This window comes from Rattus norvegicus, chromosome 20 (assembly GCF_021556685.1).
Source record: "Rattus norvegicus strain SHRSP/BbbUtx chromosome 20, alternate assembly SHRSP_T2T, whole genome shotgun sequence".
In the NCBI taxonomy this organism is placed as follows: Eukaryota; Metazoa; Chordata; class Mammalia; order Rodentia; family Muridae; genus Rattus; species Rattus norvegicus.
In genome coordinates, this window is record NC_141553.1 from 40,999,393 (window position 1) to 41,027,067 (window position 27,675).

Consider the following 27,675-nt stretch of genomic DNA (forward strand, 5'->3'; position numbering starts at 1 on the left):
CCGGCGGTGTCTCAGGCGCAGGGGTCCTGCCGCTCCCGTGCCCTCCCCTACGGGAACCCAGAGGCCTTATACAGTTTCCTCTTGGTCCAGGGATGTGGACAGGGGTGGGCAGTGTTGGTGGTCTCCTCCGCTCTGCAGCCTCAGGAGTGCCCCTTTTGATGACTTTTAATTGAAAATTGATTTTATTTGTTATTAGAATGGCTACTCCAGCTTGCTTCTTCAGACCATTTGCTTGGAAAGTTCTTTTCCAGCCTTTCACTCTGAGGTAGTGTCTGTCTTTGTCTCTGAGGTGTGTTTCCTGTAGGCAGCAGAATGCAGGGTCCTCGTTGCGTATCCAGTTTGTTAATCTATGTCTTTTTATTGGGGAGTTGAGGCCATTGATGTTGAGAGATATTAAGGAATAGTGATTATTGCTTCCTGTTATATTCATATTTGGATGTGAGGTTATGTTTGTGTGCTTTTCTTCTCTTTGTTTTGTTGCCAAGATGATTAGTTTCTTGCTTCTTCTAGGGTATAGCTTGCCTCCTTATGTTGGGCTTTACCCTTTATTATCCTTTGTAGTGCTGGATTTGTAGAAAGATATTGTGTAAATTTGGTTTTGTCATGGAATATCTTGGTTTCTCCATCTATGTTAATTGAGAGTTTTGCAGGATAAAGTAACCTGGGCTGGCATTTGTGTTCTCTTAGGGTCTGTATGACATCAGTCCAGGATCTTCTGGCCTTCATAGTTTCTGGCAAGAAGTCTGGTGTGATTCTGATAGGTCTGCCTTTATATGTTACTTGACCTTTTTCCCTTACTGCTTTTAATATTCTTTCTTTATTTTGTGTGTTTGGTGTTTTGAAAATTATGTGACGGGAGCTGTTTCTTTTCTGGTCCAATCTATTTGGAGTTCTGTAGGCTTCTTGTATGCCTATGGGTATCTCTTTTTTTTTAGGGTAGGGAAGTTTTCTTCTATGATTTTGTTGAAGATATTTACTGGTCCTTTGAGCTGGGAGTCTTCACTCTCTTCTATACCTATTATCCTTAGGTTTGATCTTCTCATTGAGTACTGGATTTCCTGTATATTTTGGACCAGTACCTTTTTCTGCTTTACATTATCTTTGACAGTTGAGTCAATGATGTCTATGGAATCTTCTGCTCCTGAGATTCTCTCTTCCATCTCTTGTATTCTGTTGGTGAAGCTTGTATCTACAGCTCCTTGTCTCTTCTTTTGGTTTTCTATATCCAGGGTTGTTTCCATGTGTTCTTTCTTGATTGCTTCTATTTCCATTTTTCATTCCTTCAACTGTTTGATTGTGTTTTCCTGGAATTCTTTCAGGGATTTTTGTGTCTCCTCTCTTTGGGCTTCTACTTGTTTATTTATGTTTTCCTGGAATTCTTTCAGGGATTTTTGTGTCTCCTCTCTATGGGCTTCTACTTGTTTATTAATGTTTTCCTGTGTTCCTCTAAGGGAGTTCTTCACATCTTTCTTGAAGTCCTCCAGGATCATGATCAAATATGATTTTGAAACTAGATCTTGCTTTTCTGGTGTGTTTGGATATTCCATGTTTATTTTGTTGGGAGAATTGGGCTCCGATGATGCCATGTAGTCTTGGTTTCTGTTGCTTGGGTTCCTGCACTTGCCTCTTGCCATCAGATTATCTCTAGTGTTACTTTGTTGTGCTATTTCTGACAGTGGCTAGACTGTCCTATAAGCCTGTGTGTCAGGAGTGCTGTAGACCTGTTTTCCTGTTTTCTTTCAGCCAGTTATGGGGACAGAGTGTTCTGCTTTTGGGCGTGTAGTTTTTCCTCTGTACAGGTCTTCAGCTGTTCCTGTGGCCTGTGTCTTGAGTTCACCAGGCAGCTTTCTTGCAGCAGAAAATTTGGTCTTACCTGTGGTCCCGAGGCTCAAGTTCTCTCGTGGGGTGCTGCCCACGGGCTCTCTGCAGCGGCAGCAACCAGGAAGACCTGTGCTGCCCCTTCCAGGAGCTTCAGTGCACCAAGGTTCCAGATGGTCTTTGGCTTTTTCCTCTGGCGTCCGAGATGTGTGTGCAGAGAACAGTCTCTTCTGGTTTCCCAGGCTTGTCTGCCTCTCTGAAGGTTTCACTCTCCCTCACACGGGATTTGGGTGCAGAGAACTGTTTATCCAGTCTCTTTCCTTCAGGTTCCGGCGGTGTCTCAGGCAGCGGTGCTGCCGCTCCTGGGCCCTCCCCCACGGGAGCCCAGAGGCCTTATACAGTTTCCTCTTGGGCCAGGGATGTGGGCAGGGGTGAGCAGTGTTGGTGGTCTCTTCCACTCTGCAGCCTCAGGAGTCCCTCCTTCTCTTTCATTCAGTTATTTATAGATCGTATGTGAAGAAGATGGATTTGAGACTCCTGTTGAAGCTAGGGGAGGAAATAGAATTTATTTATTTCAATATGTTCAGAACCCACAAGAGGATACAACCAGAAAAGTGAAACCATCTAACTTGAGATAGGTAATCATGGAACATGTGAGTAGTAATGTTTTTCAGACTCTTCTAGACACCCCTGCCACTTCCATGTAGAATCTAGGAGTTATCAGTCCTATATTGTCATTTTGGTCGAGATTCCAACGTTACATGCAATGATAGACCTCAAATCTTACCAGCATCCCACCATTCTGCTGTGCAATACATTAGTACACAAGGCTGGGTATAAATCATGGCTGCAAATTTGAAGGACTTTGGGGCAACAATACAGGTGAAAGAGTGAGGCCTCATACCATGCACAATATACAGCTCAAGACTAGAGGGTCTAGAAATATATAACATACAGCAGTGGATAGGGTCTCAGGTAGGTGTACAACAGGACTTGAAATCAAGCAGTATGTTCCAGGCATAAAGAAGGGGATGGAGTGTTTAGGGTGCTAGATAAATAGTAGTGCACAAGGGTATTTTGCAACAAGATTGGAGGGGTCTAATAAAACCTATAGTGGGGGAAGATCCTGATACTGAGATAATTCTATGCAGGATTATCAAAGAGATATTCTGTAGTGTCTTATGAACACAGCAGTGTGTGTTGTGTGACAACTATAGGAGGATGTCTGGTTCCAGGACCACATGACACATAACAATAGCAGTTTATGTGGAACAGTGGTGATGATGTCAATGTTATACAGAGCAATGTGTGTGTGTGTGTGTGTGTGTGTGTGTGTGTGTGTGTGTGTGTGTGTATAACATGCTGACTTGCCTTAACCTGCAGTGAATGTGAAGTCTGGTGTATTGTAGATAGCAGGGCATTTTAGATTACATCAGTGAATTAATTTAGTGTTGTTTATATCCTGATATCAAGAAGTATATCCAAGCTTGGAAAGCAGTTGAATAGACTGTAGTCTGTGTGAATTTAGCTGTGTTTCTATGGAATATGAGCTGTCAAAGCCTGATAACTAGAAATTCATATGTATTTGAAAATACCCACATAAAATGCTAGGTTTCTCACAGCCATATGCATCCAGCACCTGCAATACTACATTCACTAAGTCATAGGCCCTCCATCACAACAAACCACTGCTAACACATAGTGTTCAGTATAAGCTCCATTTGTCATCTCTGGCACCAATGTGGATATATTACATTGTTCCTTGCTGAACAAATGCATCTCACATCTGTAGAACTTCACATGTAATGGAATGTGGGGGACACACTTAGACTGGACCTTCTAGGTCCAGTATTCCCTGCTAGATAAAAGAACATACTGGAAACCACTGGTTGGGACATGTAGGCCCAGACGTAAATAGGTGTCAGTTTTTTCTAGTTGTTCTGTGCCTTAGAGATAAAGCTGCAGATACACTGCAATGGGTCAGGTCATGCTAATGTACCTCCTAAAACCAAGTACTCATACAGGTCTAGGTAGCCAATTTCTCTCTGTCTGCCCCAACTCTAGTTAAAGCCACAAACAAATGACTATCAGGTTATCCTATATGTGCTCCTGTATTCAAAGACTTAGATAAACTTCTAGGTATAAGGTACCTTCCACACAGTAAAACACACACACACACACACACACACACACACACACACACACACACACACACACACAAAGACAACATAGGCATCCCTGGCCTTAGTTCTTCGTACCTACTAGGTAGCCTCTTCTGTCTTACAACAAAAGCCCAAAATGCACATACAATTCTGTGTATAAGATACTGCTACAAGATTTTCCCATCTATCTGAAACCCACATATAAATTATCAATCAGGTGTCAGAACCTTCTAACCCCTTCTTGAATATCATAGCTCTCCAAATTCATACAAGACAAAGGTCAGGTTTTGTTATTTCTTTCCTCCATTTTAAACAAAGCTTCACAGTACGGGCATGGTTCTGTGTTTGTTCCTACACAGTAGCCCATACTCTACATCAAAAAATCTATGATCACATAATAAGCCAGTGTCTAGTCCTACTATGTATCTCCTCAACTACAGTGTACCTCTCACTCACAGATGTGTCTGTTCCAGCTAGGAACATACTTCCCTATTATGGAAGCACATATACAGAAATTCTTATGCAGAAGGAGAGATGCTCTTATTGCAAGCTATCAAGTTGTGCTAGACACAAATTTCCTTGTAAGGACACACATACATACCTAAAGACATGATTACCTTTCTGGTCCTGTTTTGTACAAAGGTTTTCATAGACACACACATACCAACAAACAAACAAGTATACACACATACATATTTACAGGGAGGTATCAGTTACTGCTAGATAGATTCCCATTCAATTAATGTTCCACATTGGCATATAGATGGGGTCTAGGTGTCTATTCCTCTGTATCTAAAAGTCTCATACAATAAATGTCTCTGTCTGCTTCTCTGTAGTGTTTCCTCCATAACAGCCAAAGACACATATAACATATACAGAGTTCAGGTTCAGCTCCTGCTAGTACCCAATTTTCTTACAGGAAATGCCTATATACCATTGCAATCCTAGTTATCCATTCCTGCTTGGTAGTCTCTACTCTACAGCAAAAAAGGTTAAAAATACAAAAAGCAGCGTCCAGTTGTCAAGTCCTGTTAGTTAGCCCCTCTACTATCTGTTCATCCATATTTTATATAAACATCTAATGATCTCTCTCTCTCTTTCTCTCTCTCTCTCTCTCTCTCTCTCTCTCTCTCTCTCTCTCTCTCTGTGTGTGTGTGTGTGTGTGTGTGTGTATGCAGAAAATATAAAATATTTATGGTGTTTTTCTGTGTATGTCTCTGCCACCTGAGTTAGTATAACGTTTTCTTCATGTATCCATTTACTGACAACACTGGATCACAAACTAAGAGGTTTAAATGGCTGAGTGTCTGAAAATAGGCTAAGGATTTGCAGTTAGTGGAGCGTTATAGGACCCATTGTCTTGATTAATGATATGGGAGATACCAGCCCACCTTGAGCGGCTCCAACTCTTAAAGTTGGTCCAGAGTTGTATATTTATATGTAAAGCAACCCAGCCATGAATAGAAAGTGAGAAGCCAGCATTTCCTCTATGTTCTCTGCCTTTCCTCCTGCTTAAATCCCTGGCCCAACATCCATTAATGAAGGCATTGATCACCACAGGTAAGACAAATAAAAATAAAATCTTTAAGCCCCCCATTGATTTTTGTTATGATGTACAGATAAGGACAAACAATACCAGTCTCAATTTGGGAATCCTGTGCTCCAACATATGAGTGCTGGTTTACAGCTATATACTATAGCACTACATATATAAATAGAAATCTGAAGATGAAATAGATGTCCTGGTGAAAAATTAAGGTAAGTCAATTTCTTGGGAGAAAAGATTTACAGGGTGAGTATGCTTCTTTATTTCCATGCATTTTTATTTATGTCCTGATGGTTGTTTTCCCTCCCTTTTCTCCTCTCAATCTTACTTCCAAAATCCCTTCTTACCATGCCTACACACATTCTGTTTCTCTCCACAAAAGGCCAGCTTTCCTATATCAACCTGCCATGACAGGTTTCTGGCACTCCAGACAGAGTCACAGGTGAGCTCCTCCTCATAGCATGGATTTAAAGGTGAACCAGTCAAGGGTTGTTCATTCCCACAATATCTTTACCAACTTTAACCAGCCCATTCTTGTAAGCAAGACAAATTGAGATTGAAGGTTTTATGGCTGGCTTGGTGTTCAATACCTCCACTGCAAATTTTGGCTGGTTACTGGAGATAACCAGTTCAGGGTTTACATACTCATTCCTAAGACTCTTAGACAGAGTTATCCTCATGGATATCTGAGAGTTTCCATTGCCCTAGGATTCAAAATTGTCTCAGAGGTGAGCAAAGCTCCCATTCCAATGGTCTCTTTCAGTACTCTCTCCCTCAGTCCTCCCCACACCTGATCCTTCCTGTTCCCATCCCCAAACCTATACATACGCAGCTCACTTTCCTCATGGACCTGGTCTGTCTATTTTGGTTTCTCTTCTTAGTGAGAATCATGTGTCCCCAGGGGAGTCATCCTTGTTACTTAGGTCCTTTGGGTCTTTGGATAATAATATGGTTATTACTTTAAGGATAATATCCACTTACAAGTGACTAGTACCTTCTTTATTAGTGTTCATTCTTTTGTTGGCAAGTTTCATGTTGGTGTTGTTTTTAACAGTTGACTTATGCATCATTCGGTAAATTTACCATATTCCATTCATCCATCTTTCCATTGAGGGGAAATATAAGTGGTTTCCAGTTTCTGGGTATTATGAATAAAGCTGCTTTGAACAAGGTGAACAAGTGTCCTGATGGTATTGTAGAGTGTTATTTGTGTATATACATAGTAATGGTATACCTGGTCTTGAGGTAAATAAATTCCCAATTTTTTGAGAACATGCCATATTGATTTCCAAAGCGACAAGCACTAACATATATAGGATCCAATTTTTCTTAATATCCATTAGATGGTTTACCAGAGATTATTATCTTATGCGTATTTTGACTCTGTCCTCTTCCTCCAACCATTTTGAATCTTTATGCCCATAAATTTATTGTTTGTTACAAGTGTTCATATTGAAAATTTTGTGAAACAAGTTTCTCCTTATTTTTATTGATATGTGCTATCTCTGACCTTCAAGTTATACCTAATACCAGATGAACTTTGATTGTTTCAATTCCTCATAGCAGTTGTGACTGCTATTATCCGTAAGTCTATTATCCATAAGTTGCTGACTGCTGGACCATTTGCTTTTAACATCACCTCTTTGATTTATCAGCTTTCTGCACAAGGTAGTGTTTCTACACTTAGGTTATTTATAGGAATACTTTCCCATCTTTTTTTTGCTTCAAAATTAAGTGAAAATTCATTTTTAGATGGAGAGGATGCTTGTTACAATAAAAACTTTGATTTAAATATGGAAATGCTCTCAGGTATATTTATTTCCTTCTATTTTAGAAATTTGTAATTATTTGTATTAATGTATTTGTGATATATCACATATTTAATTGGAGTATGAATTATTGATAAGGCATTTTATTCAAAGCAAAATTATACTATGCCCTCAGTATTGTTTTGAAATGTTTCATGTACTTGAGAATTTGGCAGCTTGCTTTGGATACTTTTGAATTTTTTTTACTAAAAGATGCAGAGATAATATTTGTCTCTGATATAGTTGCATCACAATGAATGCAAAATGGAAGATGCAGCAGTACAAGAGTCTATGTCAGAAAATACACAAATAAAGCAGACACAAATGTTGCAGAATACAAGTGTAGTGGTACAGATGCACTTGGGTAGATCTTACAAGGCAATGGACTGTCAACATTTTCTGAGTCTACTTGGAAATAAATATGAACTAAATATCATGAAGATGCATCTATGTATGAACACATGCAGGCTTATGTTTCCCCTGTGAGAATGAAGGAATATCTTCCCCGACTGCACCTTTCTTCCCTTAGGAAAGATATAAGATTCTGACAGATTTGACTGTGAATATATGCAGTTGAATACTTACATAAAAACTTTAATACATACATTTTAAAATCCATCTTGAAGAAATTGAAGGTATTTAAATCACTCTTTTAGCAATGTCTTCCAATCCATTTGCGGTGTTTCTAAAGTCTGATGCTTCATCAAAAAGAGCCTATTAGTATGCAAGAATAAGCAGCACTCACAACAATACACTACCTTTCAAACATTTAATTAGAAGTCTACTTTAGACAAGATAGTTCCTGTCCAGAAGGCTAAAGCTCATACAAGCTTTATAAATAATAGCCAGAAATTGGAAAAAGCCTACATTTCCCCTCAGTGGAAAGATGGATAAAGAAAATGTGCCAAATTTATAGAAAGAAGCATAAGTCAACTGTGAAAAACAACAACAACAAATTTGCCAGCAAAAGAATGGACACAGATAGATAAAGAACATATTAGTCATTTTTAAATGGATATTACCCTTAAAGAAAAGCACAACCATGATTTGTGTGTAGCAGAGAGGGGGCAGACTTCGCCATTTAAGTGTAAATGAATTTGCCATTAAGGGAAGGACTATATTGCTATATGTGATAGGTAGTGCTGTTTGCAGGTGTGTGTTTTACCTATATGGAGGCGATACCAAACCAGTACTCACAACTCCAATCCTAAAGACATATCCCTCAAATACATATATGACTAAGAGTAAGATGTACTAGATAAATCATCCATTACTCTCATCTAGAGTGAGATGCAGCTTGGGAATTGTGTCCATTTGCTACCTTGTATTTCCAGATCCAAAGGACTGGGGCATACTTCTCAACTTGGACTTCAGTCAGCAGCTGAACAGGGAGGGGTGAGGAGGGCCACTGTTGCATGCTTGAATGAGAGGCTGTGTTTAGCCTGGTCTTTTTGACTGTGCTGAGACTATCTGCAGAAAGTGGATGGGTCTCGAGAACTCGAGTTTTCCATGGAAACACAATCCTGGGCACAGGTTGCAAAAGATTTCCTGACACCCTCGTGCTACTTACCACCAGAACTTCCATCCAGATTAAGAGAGAGTGGCTCATGATCCTCCACTTGACCTACTTCCAGCAGTTCATAAAGGAGGAGCTCTGGAGGGACTGAGCGGGTTGCTTGAGTATATGTCTCTGCTTGGCATGGTTCTTCTGGCTGTGCCATTGGGAATGGTGGGATTCTCTGCAGGAGGTGGGCAGTTCACTAGAGCTCGAGTACTCCATGACCATACAACCTACAGCAGCAAGTGGAAACAAGATATCCTGGGCTGCCTCATGATCCCTGCTACTGAGACCTCCAATGCCATATCCTGCACTGCTGAAGCAGGCAGATCTTGATCTAGAGCTCGGACTTGCCGCGCTCTGCTGTTCTGAAACCATATGTGGATCGTGTCCTCAGGCAAACCTATCCTCTCACACAGCTGCTCCATGGTAGCAAAGCCTGCTATCCCCATTGCTTCCAGCTTCCATGCTCCTAAGGATTCGATGCCAGGAGTCCTCAAACTGGAGAATATAGTCAGGACCGCTCCAGAGGAAGCAAAAGCTTCAGCAAATGCCAGGCGTAGGGCTTTGACCCCTGCCCTTAAATACCTCTCTCTCTGCTCCCGGAGCTCCGCCCACTCGAAAGGAGCCGTGGGCTACAGTCGACTCCAGACCCTTGAATCAAGGTCATGCAACGACGCTTTACACCTGCCACACCTCCCACCTGAGAACAGGAGACCCGGAACAAGACCTCAAGAAACCAATCAGACTCAGCAAAGTCTCTCCCAAAGTCTCGCAGTCCATTGCATGCCATTCTGGACACAGAACAAGGAAGCACAATAAATGTCCTAGGATTCAAGAATCCAGCAGACAGATCGTCCAAGGAGGGAGCACCATAGGTCCTTCCTGGCTTTGGGCAGAGTATCCAGGAAATCGTGGAGGTGGTAAGCCGGCTTCAGAAGAGGAAGGCAGAGTGGACTGTGCCTTAGGTGGTATCACTAGCCAAGTTGAATCCGTGCTGATCTCATCCCATCTGGATCCACACAGGTTGGAAAGAGAAGACCCCCCAACTGAGGATCCCAACCACTTGTCCTGAGAACCAAGGATATCACTTCCAGGGGTCATGCAAGTCATGGCACTTCTTTCCTTCTCGTAGGGCTAGGTGGTAGTTGGGAGCAACAGAACTCTATTAAACCGAGAGAAGAGAATAGCACATGCAGAAAGAAAGTCTTTTACACAGGCAAATAGGCCAAAAACCACAATAGTTCATGTAGAGATTCGGGAATGCACATTCATGCATTTCCTGTCAGAACAGTTGGGCCAGATTTTCAGGAATTCTCACCATTAACATGTTAAATGCAAACAAAGGTGCAAACACACACACACACACACACACACACACACACACACACGCAAACACACACACAGACACATACAAATAACACAAATAGAAATAGCACACACACAACAAAGCACACACACGCACACACAAACACACACAGGCACACACAAACACACACACATACACACACAGAGATAACACAAATACAAATAACACACACACAAAACAAGCACACACACACAGACACTCACACATGCACATGCAAACACACACAAATAACAGAAATACAAATAACACACACATACACATACACACTCACACACACACACACACACACACACACAAACACACACGAGCATACACAAAAACCGGGCCAGCAAGTCTGACTTGTGAATGTGGAACAAAAGACCCAAACCTGTGCTGAAAGACCTGTATAAGCCCTATGCTCCTTGAGGCAATGTGGCTGCATGCACCCAAGGACAACTGCCTACCTCTAGGCAATTGCAGTCTTCAGGTGGGTTTGGAGGGACCTCACATTAGGGAATGCAGGGCCGTGCTAGGCTTGGGAAACTCAAGGATAAAAGACGGATACCTGAGAGTGTGGGATACACCTCACTGTGGGAGGAGGAAGGTATTCGGCTTGTCTGATTGAATCAGTGTCAATCCTGGAATGAATTGTTCACGATACTTTGGTTGCACTCCATTTCCAGGATGATGTTCATTTACAGTTTTGTGGCCTTACACACACTCTTCTTTAGGTTGACATTTTCCCTGCTTGTTTGCTTTAGCAAACAGTGCCATGTCTGCATTGAACAATGATCAGCTTTCCTTGTTATTTCCCTTTCAGACCTCTCATCCTGCCTCACTGCCTTCCCAAGTCTTACCACCCTTTGAATTGGAAAGCTCATGCCTAAAGCAAACAGCCAATTCAACCACCCATACAAACACACAAGCAAACAAGCAAGCAAGCAAACAAACAAACAATGCAAACCTTTATTGAATGCAATGGGAAGTAGAACAAAGCAAGACAAAACAAAACAAAAGTAAACTAAACAAATGTGCTAGGAATACATATAAAATGGGTGGTTTGTTAGTCAACTCACAGCTAAGCATAAGGCATTGGTAAGAAGTGCAGCAGTTCTTAGTCCCAAGGAAGAAGTCTTCATAACTCCTTCCTGGTTCAGTGTCCTGAGATGTGTAGCCTATACCTGGTGACCCATGAGATTTCCTGGAGTCTGCTGGAGCCAGTTCAATGGTGTGTTCTGTCAGTTGGGCTTTTCATTAGGCCTCCTTGATGTTTTAGGAGTCCCTGGTGATCTTGCCCTGTGCTCCTTCAGCAGAATCCCATGCTCAGAGCCCGTTTCCTCATCCCAGGGTCCTCATGTAGGCACTGCACATGGAAAACCCACGTGCATTTCCTCCTTCTAGTAAGCAAGATGCCTTCCATCGAAAGCACCCACTGTAATAGGGGTTTTGATGCATTTACTTTTTGGGCTGTCTACATTCTCAAGTGTTGATTGCGGGTGTCTTCTGGATAGGAGCTTCCAGGCTGGGACTCAGAGAATATCCAGCAGAGCCTCATATTCTTCTTGAGAGAGAGGCAGCTCAGGTGTTGCATCCATTTGCTGAACTGCACCTTCCAGATGTACAGGGCCTGGGGAGAGCGTCTCCACTCGAACTTCCATCAGCAGTTGATCCAGGAAGAGTTCCAGAGGGCCCCTGTTGCATCCCTGAGTGAGAGCCTGTTCTTGGCCTTGTCCTTCAGGCTGTGCCCATTGTGGTAGCTGAGACTCTCTGGAGAAATTGGTTGGGTCGCTATAACTTGAGGATTCCTTGGAAACACAGTCCGTGGCAGCCAGTTGCAAGATGGTTTCCTGGACAACCCCGTGCTCCTTGCCACCAGGATTTCCATCCAGATCCACAGGGAATGGCCTGTCACCCTCCACTTGGTCTTCTTCCAGCAGTTCATCAAGGAGGAGTTCCAGAGTTCCTGGCACGTATGCTTGAGTGGCTGTCTGTGATTGGCCTCGTCCTTCGGGCAGTGCCACTTGGGGATGCTGGACTCTTCGTGGAAGTGGGGCTGGTCGCTGGAGCTCGAGTTCTCCATGCCCACACCTCCTGCAGCAGCCATCAATAACAGGTTGTCCGGTGCTGCCTCATCCTTGCCACTGAGACCTCCAGTTGCCACATCCTGCACTTGTGAAGCAGGCACATCTTGATCTGGAGCGCGGGCTTGCCGCGCTCTTCTGTTCTGAAACCATATGTGGATCGTGTCCTCATTCAAACCTGTCCTTTGGCCCAGCTGCTCCCTGGTAGCAAAGCCTGGCAACGGGTTCCTCTCAAAGGCTTGCACTAGGATCCTGCGCTGTTGCAAGTTGAGTCGAGTGCGAGGCCTTTTGCTGTCCGAGGGCATGCTGCTACCTTGTGACCTGGAGCCAAACCCTTCCTCGAGCTCTTGGGAGGCTAGCGGAATGGAGCCTCTGCTGGACCGCTTTGGGCCGTGCCTCACCTCTCCAGTGCGACTTCTTTGGTTCTGAAACCACACTCGGATGCGGGACGCAGGGAGCTGTATTTGCCTGGCCAGTTACTGCCTGTCCCAGAAGCTCGGGTATTTGTTCTTGCTGAAAGCTGATAGCAGGGCCTTCTTTTGCCAGGCCTGCCAAACCGTCTTCCTGCGCCGGGATTCCCGCAGCACACAGCTGCTATCCACATTGCTTCCAGCTTCCATGCTCCTAAGGATTCGATGCCAGGAGTCCTCAAGCTGGAGAATATAGTCAGGACCGCTCCAGATCAAGCGCAAGCTTCAGCAAATGCCACCCTTAGAGCTGGGACCCCTGTCCGTAAATACCTTTGCCTCAGCACCCGGAGCTCTGCCCACTCAAAAGGAGCCGTGGGCTACAGTCGTACTCCAGACCCTTGAATCAAGGTCATGCCACGACCCCTTACACCTGCCACGCCTCCCACCTGAGAACGGGAGACCCGGAACAAGACCTCAAGAAACCTATCAGACTCAGCAAAGTCTCTCCCAAAGTCTCGCAGTCCCTTGCATGCCATTCTGGACACAGAACAAGGAAGCACAATAAATGTCCTAGGAATCAAGAATCCAGCAGACAGATCGTCCAAGGAGGGAGCACCATAGGTCCTTCCTGGCTTTGGGCAGAGTATCCAGGAAATCGTGGAGGTGGTAAGCCGGCTTCAGAAGAGGAAGGCAGAGTGGACTGTGCCTTAGGTGGTATCACTAGCCAAGTTGAATCCGTGCTGATCTCATCCCATCTGGATCCACACAGGTTGGAAAGAGAAGACACCCAACTGAGGATCCCAACCACATGTTCTGAGACCCAAGGACATCACTTCCAGGGGTCATGCAAGTCATGGCACTTCCTTCCTGCTTGTAGGGCTAGGTGGCAGTTGGGAGCAACAGAACAATATTGAACCGAGAGAAGAGAATAGCACATGCAGAAAGAAAGTCTTTTACACAGGCAAATAGGACGAAAACCACAATAGTTCATGTAGAGATACGGGAATGCGTATTCATGTATTTACTGTCAGACCATTTGGGCCAGATTTTCAGGAATTCTCACAATTAACATGTTCCATGAAACACAGGCGCAAACACACACACACACACACACACACACACACAAACAGACACACATATACACACAAATAACACAAATAGAAATAGCACACACACACAACAAAGCACACACACGCACACACAAACACACATACAAACACAGAGATAACACAAATACAAATAACACACACACAAAACAAGCACACACACAGACACTCACACATGCACATGCAAACACACACAAATAACACAAATACAAATAACACACACACACACACACACTCACACACACACACACACACACACACACACACACGAGCATACACAAAAACCGGGCCAGCAAGTCTGACTTGTGAATGTGGAACAAAAGACCCAAAACCTGTGCTGAAATTCCTGTATAAGCCCTATGCTCCTTGAGGCAATGTGGCTGCATGCACCCAAGGACAACTGCCTACCTCTAGGCAATTGCAGTCTTCAGGTGGGTTTGGAGGGACCTCACATTATGGAATGCAGGGCCGTTCTAGGCTTGGGAAACTCAAGGATAAAAGACGGATACCTGAGAGTGTGGGATACACCTCACTGTGGGAGGAGGAAGGTATTCGGCTCGTCTGATTGAATCAGTGTCAATCCTGGAATGAATTGTTCAAGATACTTTGGTTGCACTCCATTTCCAGGATGATGTTCATTTACAGTTTTGTGGCCTTACACACACTCTTCTTTAGGTTGACATTTTCCCTGCTTGTTTGCTTTAGCAAACAGTGCCATGTCTGCATTGAACACTGATCAGCTTTCCTTGTTATTTCCCTTTCAGACCTCTCATCCCACCTCACTGCCTTCCCAAGTCTTACCACACTTTGAATTGGAAAGCTCATGCCTAAACCAAACAGCCAATTCAACCACCCATACAAACACACAAGCAAACAAGCAAGCAAGCAAACAAACAAACAATGCAAAACTTTATTGAATGCAATGGGAAGTAGAACAAAGCAAGACAAAACAAAACAAAAGTAAACTAAACAAATGTGCTAGGAGTACATATAGAATGGGTGGTTTGTTAGTCAACTCACAGCTAAGCATAAGGCATTGGTAAGAAGTGCAGCAGTTCTTAGTCCCAAGGAAGAAGTCTTCATAACTCCTTCCTGGTTCAGTGTCCTGAGATGTGTAGCCTATACCTGGTGACCCATGAGATTTCCTGGAGTCTGCTGGAGCCAGTTCAATGGTGTGTTCTGTCAGTTGGGCTTTTCATTAGGCCTCCTTGATGTTTGAGGAGTCCCTGGTGATCTTGCCCTGTGCTCCTTCAGCAGAATCCCATGCTCAGAGCCCGTTTCCTCATCCCAGGGTCCTCATGTAGGCACTGCACATGGAAAACCCACATGCATTTCCTCCTTCTAGTAAGCAAGATGCCTTCCATCGAAAGCACCCACTGTAATAGGGGTTTTGATGCATATACTTTTTGGGCTGTCTACATTCTCAAGTGTTGATTGCGGGTGTCTTCTGGATAGGAGCTTCCAGGCTGGGACTCAGAGAATATCCAGCAGAGCCTCATATTCTTCTTGAGAGAGAGGCAGCTCAGGTGTTGCATCCATTTGCTGAACTGCACCTTCCAGATGTACAGGGCCTGGGGAGAGCGTCTCCACTCGAACTTCCATCAGCAGTTGATCCAGGAAGAGTTCCAGAGGGCCCCTGTTGCATCCCTGAGTGAGATTCTGTTCTTGGCCTTGTCCTTCAGGCTGTGCCCATTGTGGTAGCTGAGACTCTCTGGAGAAATTGGTTGGGTCGCTATAACTTGAGGATTCCTTGGAAACACAGTCCGTGGCAGCCAGTTGCAAGATGGTTTCCTGGACAACCCCGTGCTCCTTGCCACCAGGATTTCCATCCAGATCCACAGGGAATGGCCTGTCACCCTCCACTTGGTCTTCTTCCAGCAGTTCATCAAGGAGGAGTTCCAGAGTTCCTGGCTCGTATGCTTGAGTGGCTGTCTGTGATTGGCCTCGTCCTTCGGGCAGTGCCACTTGGGGATGCTGGGACTCTTCGTGGAAGTGGGGCTGGTCGCTGGAGCTCGAGTTCTCCATGCCCACACCTCCTGCAGCAGCCATCAATAACAGGTTGTCCGGTGCCTCCTCATCCTTGCCACTGAGACCTCCAGTTGCCACATCCTGCACTTGTGAAGCAGGCACATCTTGATCTGGAGCGCGGGCTTGCCGCGCTCTTCTGTTCTGAAACCATATGTGGATCGTGTCCTCATTCAAACCTGTCCTTTGGCCCAGCTGCTCCCTGGTAGCAAAGCCTGGCAACGGGTTCCTCTCAAAGGCTTGTACTAGGATCCTGCGCTGTTGCAAGTTGAGTCGAGTGCGAGGCCTTCTGCTGTCCGAGGGCATGCTGCTACCTTGTGACCTGGAGCCAAACCCTTCCTCGAGCTCTTGGGAGGCTAGCGGAATGGAGCCTCTGCTGGACCGCTTTGGGCCGTGCCTCACCTCTCTAGTGCGACTTCTTTGGTTCTGAAACCACACTCGGATGCGGGACGCAGGGAGCTGTATTTGCCTGGCCAGTTCCTGCCTGTCCCAGAAGCTCGGGTATTTGTTCTTGCTGAAAGCTGATAGCAGGGCCTTCTTTTGCCAGGCCTGCCAAACCGTTTTCCTGCGCCGGGATTCCCGCAGCACACAGCTGCTATCCACATTGCTTCCAGCTTCCATGCTCCTAAGGATTCGATGCCAGGAGTCCTCAAGCTGGAGAATATAGTCAGGACCGCTCCAGAGCAAGCGCAAGCTTCAGCAAATGCCAGCCGTAGGGCTGGGACCCCTGCCCTTAAGTACCTCTCTCTCTGCTCCCGGAGCTCCGCCCACTCGAAAGGAGCCGTGGGCTACAGTCGTCCTCCTTGAATCAAGGTCATGCCAGGAAGCTCTACACCTGCCAAGCCTCCCACCTGAGAACGGGAGACCCGGAACAAGACCTCAAGAAACCTATCAGACTCAGCAAAGTCTCTCCCAAAGTCTCGCAGTCCCTTGCATGCCATTCTGGACACAGAACAAGGAAGCACAATAAATGTCCTAGGAATCAAGAATCCAGCAGACAGATCGTCCAAGGAGGGAGCACCATAGGTCCTTCCTGGCTTTGGGCAGAGTATCCAGGAAATCGTGGAGGTGGTAAGCCGGCTTCAGAAGAGGAAGGCAGAGTGGACTGTGCCTTAGGTGGTATCACTAGCCAAGTTGAATCCGTGCTGATCTCATCCCATCTGGATCCACACAGGTTGGAAAGAGAAGACACCCAACTGAGGATCCCAACCACATGTTCTGAGACCCAAGGACATCACTTCCAGGGGTCATGCAAGTCATGGCACTTCCTTCCTGCTTGTAGGGCTAGGTGGTAGTTGGGAGCAACAGAACAATATTGAACCGAGAGAAGAGAATAGCACATGCAGAAAGAAAGTCTTTTACACAGGCAAATAGGACGAAAACCACAATAGTTCATGTAGAGATACGGGAAAGCGTATTCATGTATTTACTGTCAGACCAGTTGGGCCAGATTTTCAGGAATTCTCACAATTAACATGTTCCATGAAACACAGGCGCAAACACACACACACACACACACACACAAACAGACACACATATACACGCAAATAACACAAATAGAAATAGCACACACACACAACAAAGCACACACACACGCACACACAAACACACACAGGCACACACAAACACACACACATACACACACAGAGATAACACAAATACAAATAACCCACACACAAAACAAGCACACACACAGACACTCACACATGCACATGCAAACACACAAATAACAGAAATACAAATAACACACACATACACATACACACTCACACACACACACACACACACACACACACACGAGCATACACAAAAACCGGGCCAGCAAGTCTGACTTGTGAATGTGGAACAAAAGACCCAAAACCTGTGCTGAAAGACCTGTATAAGCCCTATGCTCCTTGAGGCAATGTGGCTGCATGCACCCAAGGACAACTGCCTACCTCTAGGCAATTGCAGTCTTCAGGTGGGCTTGGAGGGACCTCACATTAGGGAATGCAGGGCTGTGCTAGGCTTGGGAAACTCAAGGATAAAAGACGGATACCTGAGAGTGTGGGATACACCTCACTGTGGGAGGAGGAAGGTATTCGGCTTGTCTGATTGAATCAGTGTCAATCCTGGAATGAATTGTTCACGATACTTTGGTTGCACTCCATTTCCAGGATGATGTTCATTTACAGTTTTGTGGCCTTACACACACTCTTCTTTAGGTTGACATTTTCCCTGCTTGTTTGCTTTAGCAAACAGTGCCATGTCTGCATTGAACACTGATCAGCTTTCCTTGTTATTTCCCTTTCAGACCTCTCATCCTGCCTCACTGCCTTCCCAAGTCTTACCACCCTTTGAATTGGAAAGCTCATGCCTAAAGCAAACAGCCAATTCAACCACCCATACAAACACACAAGCAAACAAGCAAGCAAGCAAACAAACAAACAATGCAAACCTTTATTGAATGCAATGGGAAGTAGAACAAAGCAAGACAAAACAAAACAAAAGTAAACTAAACAAATGTGCTAGGAGTACATATAGAATGGGTGGTTTGTTAGTCAACTCACAGCTAAGCATAAGGCATTGGTAAGAAGTGCAGCAGTTCTTATTCCCAAGGAAGAAGTCTTCATAACTCCTTCCTGGTTCAGTGTCCTGAGATGTGTAGCCTATACCTGGTGACCCATGAGATTTCCTGGAGTCTGCTGGAGCCAGTTCAATGGTGTGTTCTGTCAGTTGGGCTTTTCATTAGGCCTCCTTGATGTTTTAGGAGTCCCTGGTGATCTTGCCCTGTGCTCCTTCAGCAGAATCCCATGCTCAGAGCCCGTTTCCTCATCCCAGGGTCCTCATGTAGGCACTGCACATGGAAAACCCACGTGCATTTCCTCCTTCTAGTAAGCAAGATGCCTTCCATCGAAAGCACCCACTGTAATAGGGGTTTTGATGCATATACTTTTTGGGCTGTCTACATTCTCAAGTGTTGATTGCGGGTGTCTTCTGGATAGGAGCTTCCAGGCTGGGACTCAGAGAATATCCAGCAGAGCCTCATATTCTTCTTGAGAGAGAGGCAGCTCAGGTGTTGCATCCATTTGCTGAACTGCACCTTCCAGATGTACAGGGCCTGGGGAGAGCGTCTCCACTCGAACTTCCATCAGCAGTTGATCCAGGAAGAGTTCCAGAGGGCCCCTGTTGCATCCCTGAGTGAGAGCCTGTTCTTGGCCTTGTCCTTCAGGCTGTGCCCATTGTGGTAGCTGAGACTCTCTGGAGAAATTGGTTGGGTCGCTACAACTCGAGGATTCCTTGGAAACACAGTCCATGGCAGCCAGTTGCAAGATGGTTTCCTGGACAAACCCGTGCTCCTTGCCACCAGGATTTCCATCCAGATCCACAGGGAATGGCCTGTCACCCTCCACTTGGTCTTCTTCCAGCAGTTCATCAAGGAGGAGTTCCAGAGTTCCTGGCTCGTATGCTTGAGTGGCTGTCTGTGATTGGCCTCGTCCTTCGGGCAGTGCCACTTGGGGATGCTGGGACTCTTCGTGGAAGTGGGGCTGGTCGCTGGAGCTCGAGTTCTCCATGCCCACACCTCCTGCAGCAGCCATCAATAACAGGTTGTCCGGTGCTGCCTCATCCTTGCCACTGAGACCTCCAGTTGCCACATCCTGCACTTGTGAAGCAGGCACATCTTGATCTGGAGCGCGGGCTTGCCGCGCTCTTCTGTTCTGAAACCATATGTGGATCGTGTCCTCATTCAAACCTGTCCTTTGGCCCAGCTGCTCCCTGGTAGCAAAGCCTGGCAACGGGTTCCTCTCAAAGGCTTGCACTAGGATCCTGCGCTGTTGCAAGTTGAGTCGAGTGCGAGGCCTTTTGCTGTCCGAGGGCATGCTGCTACCTTGTGACCTGGAGCCAAACCCTTCCTCGAGCTCTTGGGAGGCTAGCGGAATGGAGCCTCTGCTGGACCGCTTTGGGCCGTGCCTCACCTCTCCAGTGCGACTTCTTTGGTTCTGAAACCACACTCGGATGCGGGACGCAGGGAGCTGTATTTTCCTGGCCAGTTCCTGCCTGTCCCAGAAGCTCGGGTATTTGTTCTTGCTGAAAGCTGATAGCAGGGCCTTCCTTTGCCAGGCCTGCCAAACCGTCTTCCTGCGCCGGGATTCCCGCAGCACACAGCTGCTATCCACATTGCTTCCAGCTTCCATGCTCCTAAGCATTGGATGCCAGGAGTCCTCAAGCTGGAGAATATAGTCAGGACCGCTCCAGAGCAAGCGCAAGCTTCAGCAAATGCCAGCCGTAGGGCTGGGACCCCTGCCCTTAAGTACCTCTCTCTCTGCTCCCGGAGCTCCGCCCACTCGAAAGGAGCCGTGGGCTACAGTCGTCCTCCTTGAATCAAGGTCATGCCCGGAAGCTCTACACCTGCCAAGCCTCCCACCTGAGAACGGGAGACCCGGAACAAGACCTCAAGAAACCTATCAGACTCAGCAAAGTCTCTCCCAAAGTCTCGCAGTCCCTTGCATGCCATTCTGGACACAGAACAAGGAAGCACAATAAATGTCCTAGGAATCAAGAATCCAGCAGACAGATCGTCCAAGGAGGGAGCACCATAGGTCCTTCCTGGCTTTGGGCAGAGTATCCAGGAAATCGTGGAGGTGGTAAGCAGGCTTCAGAAGAGGAAGGCAGAGTGGACTGTGCCTTAGGTGGTATCACTAGCCAAGTTGAATCCGTGCTGATCTCATCCCATCTGGATCCACACAGGTTGGAAAGAGAAGACCCCCCAACTGAGGATCCCAACCACTTGTCCTGAGAACCAAGGATATCACTTCCAGGGGTCATGCAAGTCATGGCACTTCTTTCCTTCTTGTAGGGCTAGGTGGTAGTTGGGAGCAACAGAACTCTATTAAACCGAGAGAAGAGAATAGCACATGCAGAAAGAAAGTCTTTTACACAGGCAAATAGGCCAAAAACCACAATAGTTCATGTAGAGATTCGGGAATGCGCATTCATGCATTTCCTGTCAGAACAGTTGGGCCAGATTTTCAGGAATTCTCACCATTAACATGTTAAATGCAAACAAAGGAGCAAACACACACACACACACACACACACACACGCAAATACACACACAGACACATACAAATAACACAAATAGAAATAGCACACACACAACAAAGCACACACACACGCACACACAAACACACACAGGCACACACAAACACACACACATACACACACAGAGATAACACAAATACAAATAACCCACACACAAAACAAGCACACACACAGACACTCACACATGCACATGCAAACACACAAATAACAGAAATACAAATAACACACACATACACATACACACACACACACACACACACACACACACACACACACACGAGCATACACAAAAACCGGGCCAGCAAGTCTGACTTGTGAATGTGGAACAAAAGACCCAAAACCTGTGCTGAAAGACCTGTATAAGCCCTATGCTCCTTGAGGCAATGTGGCTGCATGCACCCAAGGACAACTGCCTACCTCTAGGCAATTGCAGTCTTCAGGTGGGCTTGGAGGGACCTCACATTATGGAATGCAGGGCCGTGCTAGGCTTGGGAAACTCAAGGATAAAAGACGGATACCTGAGAGTGTGGGATACACCTCACTGTGGGAGGAGGAAGGTATTCGGCTTGTCTGATTGAATCAGTGTCAATCCTGGAATGAATTGTTCACGATACTTTGGTTGCACTCCATTTCCAGGATGATGTTCATTTACAGTTTTGTGGCCTTACACACACTCTTCTTTAGGTTGACATTTTCCCTGCTTGTTTGCTTTAGCAAACAGTGCCATGTCTGCATTGAACACTGATCAGCTTTCCTTGTTATTTCCCTTTCAGACCTCTCATCCTGCCTCACTGCCTTCCCAAGTCTTACCACCCTTTGAATTGGAAAGCTCATGCCTAAAGCAAACAGCCAATTCAACCACCCATACAAACACACAAGCAAACAAGCAAGCAAGCAAACAAACAAACAATGCAAAACTTTATTGAATGCAATGGGAAGTAGAACAAAGCAAGACAAAACAAAACAAAAGTAAATTAAACAAATGTGCTAGGAGTACATATAGAATGGTTGGTTTGTTAGTCAACTCACAGCTAAGCATAAGGCATTGGTAAGAAGTGCTGCAGTTCTTAGTCCCAAGGAAGAAGTCTTCATAACTCCTTCCTGGTTCAGTGTCCTGAGATGTGTAGCCTATACCTGATGACCCATGAGATTTCCTGGAGTCTAATGGAGCCCACTCAATGGTGTGTTCTGTCAGTTGGGCTTTTCATTAGGCCTCCTTGATGTTTTAGGAGTCCCTGGTGATCTTGCCCTGTGCTCCTTCAGCAGAATCCCATGCTCAGAGCCCGTTTCCTCATCCCAGGGTCCTCATGTAGGCACTGCACATGGAAAACCCACATGCATTTCCTCCTTCTAGTAAGCAAGATGCCTTCCATCGAAAGCACCCACTGTAATAGGGGTTTTGATGCATATACTTTTTGGGCTGTCTACATTCTCAAGTGTTGATTGCGGGTGTCTTCTGGATAGGAGCTTCCAGGCTGGGACTCAGAGAATATCCAGCAGAGCCTCATATTCTTCTTGAGAGAGAGGCAGCTCAGGTGTTGCATCCATTTGCTGAACTGCACCTTCCAGATGTACAGGGCCTGGGGAGAGCGTCTCCACTCGAACTTCCATCAGCAGTTGATCCAGGAAGAGTTCCAGAGGGCCCCTGTTGCATCCCTGAGTGAGATTCTGTTCTTGGCCTTGTCCTTCAGGCTGTGCCCATTGTGGTAGCTGAGACTCTCTGGAGAAATTGGTTGGGTCGCTATAACTTGAGGATTCCTTGGAAACACAGTCCGTGGCAGCCAGTTGCAAGATGGTTTCCTGGACAACCCCGTGCTCCTTGCCACCAGGATTTCCATCCAGATCCACAGGGAATGGCCTGTCACCCTCCACTTGGTCTTCTTCCAGCAGTTCATCAAGGAGGAGTTCCAGAGTTCCTGGCTCGTATGCTTGAGTGGCTGTCTGTGATTGGCCTCGTCCTTCGGGCAGTGCCACTTGGGGATGCTGGGACTCTTCGTGGAAGTGGGGCTGGTCGCTGGAGCTCGAGTTCTCCATGCCCACACCTCCTGCAGCAGCCATCAATAACAGGTTGTCCGGTGCTGCCTCATCCTTGCCACTGAGACCTCCAGTTGCCACATCCTGCACTTGTGAAGCAGGCACATCTTGATCTGGAGCGCGGGCTTGCCGCGCTCTTCTGTTCTGAAACCATATGTGGATCGTGTCCTCATTCAAACCTGTCCTTTGGCCCAGCTGCTCCCTGGTAGCAAAGCCTGGCAACGGGTTCCTCTCAAAGGCTTGTACTAGGATCCTGTGCTGTTGCAAGTTGAGTCGAGTGCGAGGCCTTCTGCTGTCCGAGGGCATGCTGCTACCTTGTGACCTGGAGCCAAACCCTTCCTCGAGCTCTTGGGAGGCTAGCGGAATGGAGCCTCTGCTGGACCGCTTTGGGCCGTGCCTCACCTCTCTAGTGCGACTTCTTTGGTTCTGAAACCACACTCGGATGCGGGACGCAGGGAGCTGTATTTGCCTGGCCAGTTCCTGCCTGTCCCAGAAGCTCGGGTATTTGTTCTTGCTGAAAGCTGATAGCAGGGCCTTCTTTTGCCAGGCCTGCCAAACCGTCTTCCTGCGCCGGGATTCCCGCAGCACACAGCTGCTATCCACATTGCTTCCAGCTTCCATGCTCCTAAGGATTCGATGCCAGGAGTCCTCAAGCTGGAGAATATAGTCAGGACCGCTCCAGAGCAAGCGCAAGCTTCAGCAAATGCCAGCCGTAGGGCTGGGACCCCTGCCCTTAAGTACCTCTCTCTCTGCTCCCGGAGCTCCGCCCACTCGAAAGGAGCCGTGGGCTACAGTCGTCCTCCTTGAATCAAGGTCATGCCAGGAAGCTCTACACCTGCCAAGCCTCCCACCTGAGAACGGGAGACCCGGAACAAGACCTCAAGAAACCTATCAGACTCAGCAAAGTCTCTCCCAAAGTCTCGCAGTCCCTTGCATGCCATTCTGGACACAGAACAAGGAAGCACAATAAATGTCCTAGGAATCAAGAATCCAGCAGACAGATCGTCCAAGGAGGGAGCACCATAGGTCCTTCCTGGCTTTGGGCAGAGTATCCAGGAAATCGTGGAGGTGGTAAGCCGGCTTCAGAAGAGGAAGGCAGAGTGGACTGTGCCTTAGGTGGTATCACTAGCCAAGTTGAATCCGTGCTGATCTCATCCCATCTGGATCCACACAGGTTGGAAAGAGAAGACACCCAACTGAGGATCCCAACCACATGTTCTGAGACCCAAGGACATCACTTCCAGGGGTCATGCAAGTCATGGCACTTCCTTCCTGCTTGTAGGGCTAGGTGGTAGTTGGGAGCAACAGAACAATATTGAACCGAGAGAAGAGAATAGCACATGCAGAAAGAAAGTCTTTTACACAGGCAAATAGGACGAAAACCACAATAGTTCATGTAGAGATACGGGAAAGCGTATTCATGTATTTACTGTCAGACCAGTTGGGCCAGATTTTCAGGAATTCTCACAATTAACATGTTCCATGAAACACAGGCGCAAACACACACACACACACAAACAGACACACATATACACGCAAATAACACAAATAGAAATAGCACACACACACAACAAAGCACACACACACGCACACACAAACACACACAGGCACACACAAACACACACACATACACACACAGAGATAACACAAATACAAATAACCCACACACAAAACAAGCACACACACAGACACTCACACATGCACATGCAAACACACAAATAACAGAAATACAAATAACACACACATACACATACACACTCACACACACACACACACACACACACACACACGAGCATACACAAAAACCGGGCCAGCAAGTCTGACTTGTGAATGTGGAACAAAAGACCCAAAACCTGTGCTGAAAGACCTGTATAAGCCCTATGCTCCTTGAGGCAATGTGGCTGCATGCACCCAAGGACAACTGCCTACCTCTAGGCAATTGCAGTCTTCAGGTGGGCTTGGAGGGACCTCACATTAGGGAATGCAGGGCTGTGCTAGGCTTGGGAAACTCAAGGATAAAAGACGGATACCTGAGAGTGTGGGATACACCTCACTGTGGGAGGAGGAAGGTATTCGGCTTGTCTGATTGAATCAGTGTCAATCCTGGAATGAATTGTTCACGATATTTTGGTTGCACTCCATTTCCAGGATGATGTTCATTTACAGTTTTGTGGCCTTACACACACTCTTCTTTAGGTTGACATTTTCCCTGCTTGTTTGCTTTAGCAAACAGTGCCATGTCTGCATTGAACACTGATCAGCTTTCCTTGTTATTTCCCTTTCAGACCTCTCATCCTGCCTCACTGCCTTCCCAAGTCTTACCACCCTTTGAATTGGAAAGCTCATGCCTAAAGCAAACAGCCAATTCAACCACCCATACAAACACACAAGCAAACAAGCAAGCAAGCAAACAAACAAACAATGCAAACCTTTATTGAATGCAATGGGAAGTAGAACAAAGCAAGACAAAACAAAACAAAAGTAAACTAAACAAATGTGCTAGGAGTACATATAGAATGGGTGGTTTGTTAGTCAACTCACAGCTAAGCATAAGGCATTGGTAAGAAGTGCAGCAGTTCTTATTCCCAAGGAAGAAGTCTTCATAACTCCTTCCTGGTTCAGTGTCCTGAGATGTGTAGCCTATACCTGGTGACCCATGAGATTTCCTGGAGTCTGCTGGAGCCAGTTCAATGGTGTGTTCTGTCAGTTGGGCTTTTCATTAGGCCTCCTTGATGTTTTAGGAGTCCCTGGTGATCTTGCCCTGTGCTCCTTCAGCAGAATCCCATGCTCAGAGCCCGTTTCCTCATCCCAGGGTCCTCATGTAGGCACTGCACATGGAAAACCCACGTGCATTTCCTCCTTCTAGTAAGCAAGATGCCTTCCATCGAAAGCACCCACTGTAATAGGGGTTTTGATGCATATACTTTTTGGGCTGTCTACATTCTCAAGTGTTGATTGCGGGTGTCTTCTGGATAGGAGCTTCCAGGCTGGGACTCAGAGAATATCCAGCAGAGCCTCATATTCTTCTTGAGAGAGAGGCAGCTCAGGTGTTGCATCCATTTGCTGAACTGCACCTTCCAGATGTACAGGGCCTGGGGAGAGCGTCTCCACTCGAACTTCCATCAGCAGTTGATCCAGGAAGAGTTCCAGAGGGCCCCTGTTGCATCCCTGAGTGAGAGCCTGTTCTTGGCCTTGTCCTTCAGGCTGTGCCCATTGTGGTAGCTGAGACTCTCTGGAGAAATTGGTTGGGTCGCTACAACTCGAGGATTCCTTGGAAACACAGTCCATGGCAGCCAGTTGCAAGATGGTTTCCTGGACAACCCCGTGCTCCTTGCCACCAGGATTTCCATCCAGATCCACAGGGAATGGCCTGTCACCCTCCACTTGGTCTTCTTCCAGCAGTTCATCAAGGAGGAGTTCCAGAGTTCCTGGCTCGTATGCTTGAGTGGCTGTCTGTGATTGGCCTCGTCCTTCGGGCAGTGCCACTTGGGGATGCTGGGACTCTTCGTGGAAGTGGGGCTGGTCGCTGGAGCTCGAGTTCTCCATGCCCACACCTCCTGCAGCAGCCATCAATAACAGGTTGTCCGGTGCTGCCTCATCCTTGCCACTGAGACCTCCAGTTGCCACATCCTGCACTTGTGAAGCAGGCACATCTTGATCTGGAGCGCGGGCTTGCCGCGCTCTTCTGTTCTGAAACCATATGTGGATCGTGTCCTCATTCAAACCTGTCCTTTGGCCCAGCTGCTCCCTGGTAGCAAAGCCTGGCAACGGGTTCCTCTCAAAGGCTTGCACTAGGATCCTGCGCTGTTGCAAGTTGAGTCGAGTGCGAGGCCTTTTGCTGTCCGAGGGCATGCTGCTACCTTGTGACCTGGAGCCAAACCCTTCCTCGAGCTCTTGGGAGGCTAGCGGAATGGAGCCTCTGCTGGACCGCTTTGGGCCGTGCCTCACCTCTCCAGTGCGACTTCTTTGGTTCTGAAACCACACTCGGATGCGGGACGCAGGGAGCTGTATTTGCCTGGCCAGTTCCTGCCTGTCCCAGAAGCTCGGGTATTTGTTCTTGCTGAAAGCTGATAGCAGGGCCTTCCTTTGCCAGGCCTGCCAAACCGTCTTCCTGCGCCGGGATTCCCGCAGCACACAGCTGCTATCCACATTGCTTCCAGCTTCCATGCTCCTAAGCATTCGATGCCAGGAGTCCTCAAGCTGGAGAATATAGTCAGGACCGCTCCAGAGCAAGCGCAAGCTTGAGCAAATGCCAGCCGTAGGGCTGGGACCCCTGCCCTTAAGTACCTCTCTCTCTGCTCCCGGAGCTCCGCCCACTCGAAAGGAGCCGTGGGCTACAGTCGTCCTCCTTGAATCAAGGTCATGCCCGGAAGCTCTACACCTGCCAAGCCTCCCACCTGAGAACGGGAGACCCGGAACAAGACCTCAAGAAACCTATCAGACTCAGCAAAGTCTCTCCCAAAGTCTCGCAGTCCCTTGCATGCCATTCTGGACACAGAACAAGGAAGCACAATAAATGTCCTAGGAATCAAGAATCCAGCAGACAGATCGTCCAAGGAGGGAGCACCATAGGTCCTTCCTGGCTTTGGGCAGAGTATCCAGGAAATCGTGGAGGTGGTAAGCAGGCTTCAGAAGAGGAAGGCAGAGTGGACTGTGCCTTAGGTGGTATCACTAGCCAAGTTGAATCCGTGCTGATC

At 46.7% G+C, this 27,675-nt stretch overlaps 1 pseudogene; it reads right to left on the reverse strand.

Moving 5' to 3' along the window:
* Positions 1-11,897: 11,897 nt before the first annotated feature.
* On the reverse strand, positions 11,898-12,941 carry LOC147998695 (uncharacterized; annotated as a pseudogene).
* Positions 12,942-27,675: the final 14,734 nt, after the last annotated feature.